The following is a 2,545-nucleotide window of genomic DNA, read 5'->3' as shown; positions in this document are numbered from 1 at the left end:
TGTTACTCAGCTTATCATTTGACAAGATTAAGCAATCATCATGTATGTGTGTATAAGTTTGTGTGGTAAGTAGCTTGCTTACCAACCACATGGTTCCGGGTTCAGGCCCACAGTGTGACACCTTGGACAAGTGTCTTCTACTATAGCTTCGGGCCGTCCAAAGCTCTGTGACTGGACTTGGTAGACGGAAACTGAAAGAATCTTGTCATGTGTGTGTGTGTGTGTTTGTCCCCCCAACATCGCTTGACAACTGATGCTGGTGTGTTTACGCCCATGTAACTTAGCAGTTCGGCAAAAATATTCCGATAGAATAAGTACTAGTCTTACAAAGAATAAGTCCTGGGGTTGGTTTGTTCGACTAAAGGCGGTGCTTCAGCATGGCCGCAGTCAAATGATTGAAATAAGTAAAAGAATAAAAGAATATCGGTAAACGATGTAAAAATCGGCGAGAAAATTCAAATACTCATGCTCTTTGAACGAAGTTTCTTGCTATGTTTGTTCTGCACAAAGTTAGAGACACTCCCTTACCAATCATGCCGTCAGGAACCGGCTGTTGAAAATCTGTAACTAGCGCTTATAAGTAACTTTCGCTTCGTTACATTATCTTCATGTTTGCTTGAACTTCGTAAGCAAAAGGCCGCGACAGGTGTCTGGCTCCATAGCTCAGTTGGTTAGAGCGCCAGTCTAGTAAACTGGAGGTCAAGTGTTCGAATCCCTTTGGAGCCTGCTTTTTTTTTTCTCCTCTGTCGGTAGTCGACCGTATTTATGCAATTACTTTTCTGTAGCGTAGGCTATCACTTGATTTCGGGTTCGATCGCATTGCGCAGCACCTTGTATACCTGTATATGAAGAGGATGTTTTTATTATAGTCCTGTGCCAATCAATGCCTTTTAAGTGAATTTTAGAAGACGAAAATGTTGGAAGACCGTCTCACATACACATATGTCTGTACATATGATACATACATGTGTGCGTGCGTATGTATGTTTGTATATACATACATATATATAAGCACAGACACCTATACATACATGCATATGTATATACATATACATGTGTGAATATGTTTCGTAAACGGAATCAAAATCTGTGTGAAAAGTAAAACAAAGTTACTCTTTAAGTTACCTTCTTTGCTATATTTGTTCTGCACACAAGTATAGACAGTCCCTTAAGCAGATGCTGGTCTGTTAAAAGTTTGTTACTAACGCCACCACTGTTCTCTAATTACTATTGTTACTATTGTACAGAAACTCTTCTTTACATAATCTTTGAGCTTGTTACTTCACAGTCCAGATTAAAATATAATTTAAAGTTAGTAAATAAAAGCTAATCACTGTTTACTGGTTCCATAGCTCAGTTGGTTAGCGCGCCTGTCTTGTAAACAGGAGGTCATGAGTTCGAATCTCTTTGGAACTAGATTTTGCTGACAGTCATTTGTCTTTAAATAATTAATTGTACATATTTTTTTCCGTTTGAAACTCTCTGAGATTCAGTCCCACTGAGCGGGACCTTGGGCTTGTGTTTTCTATTATAGCTCTGTCAATCAGTTCCTTGTGAGTGAATTTTAGTAGGGGAAAAGTATATGTACATACATTTGTATGCGTGCGCGTGTGTCTTTGCAATCGCCCCTCACCACCGTTTGACAACCGGTGTCGGTCTGTTTACGTTCCTATAAATTAGCTGTTCGGCGAAAAATACCGATAAATTTGGTAACAGATTGTATAAATAAGTACTGGTGTAGATTTGTTTTATTAAACACTTCAAATCGGTGACCCATCTTGGCCGCAGTCGAGTGACTGAAACAAAATGTTTTGTAAAAAAAAAATGACAAAAAAATAGAAACTTGCCAGAAATCATTACAATCTACAAAAGACCTAAAGTTGTTTAACAGTAGTTATGGTTGCTAAGGCTGCTGTAGTTGTTCTCTGATGCTGTTGTTGCTTTTGTTTAGACCGGAATCAACTCTGATTGAAAAGATTTGGTCAAATGCATCCCCTATGTGCAAGGAAATGAGGTCTACATACATACTATTTGTTCATTCTTAAGACAACCGGTTGGTATTTGAGTGAGATTTGGCTACTTTTTCAAGCAAAATGCATAGAATTTATCTATCCTCGTTGGTTCGCAAAAGAGAACGTTTGCTAAAAATAAACACAAAGTGTATACGAAATAAAAAGTATTTAAATAAAATACGATCAACTAACAGCAAAAACAGGCTCCAGGGGGATTCGAACCCTCGACCTCCAGTTTACTAGACTGGCGCTCTAACCAACTGAGCTATGGAGCCAGCTGCGTCCGAACATGTTTTACTACTGACTTTAAATGATTTCTTTATCTGAACTATGCGCAAAGATAATGAAAAGAAGCTTGACAGCAAGTTTTAGCATGATAATAACTTTATTTTGTCAAGAGGAGAATCTTCAGCGACACCAGGCAGTTTAGTGAGAGAACACTTTCAGAATTTAACTTTCGCAAGCAGGCCTTACTTTAATGTCGTTTCAGACATGGCCGTGTTGGTTAAGAGGTCTGCATAGTAATTGTGAGA

At 38.6% G+C, this 2,545-nt stretch overlaps 3 non-coding genes across 3 annotated transcripts; 2 read left to right on the top strand and 1 right to left on the bottom strand.

Moving 5' to 3' along the window:
* Positions 1-652: 652 nt before the first annotated feature.
* Trnat-agu lies at positions 653-726 on the top strand. Its single transcript has one exon. It is a non-coding gene; the product is annotated as a tRNA-Thr (tRNA).
* A 616-nt stretch (positions 727-1,342) lies between these two features.
* On the top strand, positions 1,343-1,416 carry Trnat-ugu. The gene has a single exon. It is a non-coding gene; the product is annotated as a tRNA-Thr (tRNA).
* A 797-nt stretch (positions 1,417-2,213) lies between these two features.
* Positions 2,214-2,287, bottom strand: Trnat-agu. Its single transcript has one exon. It is a non-coding gene; the product is annotated as a tRNA-Thr (tRNA).
* Between the last annotated feature and the right edge of the window lie 258 nt (positions 2,288-2,545).

This window comes from Octopus sinensis, linkage group LG1, assembly GCF_006345805.1.
Source record: "Octopus sinensis linkage group LG1, ASM634580v1, whole genome shotgun sequence".
NCBI classification, from domain to species: domain Eukaryota; kingdom Metazoa; phylum Mollusca; class Cephalopoda; order Octopoda; family Octopodidae; genus Octopus; species Octopus sinensis.
Note: the sequence above shows the minus strand (reverse complement) of the source record. Positions and strands in the feature narration are given on the sequence as shown.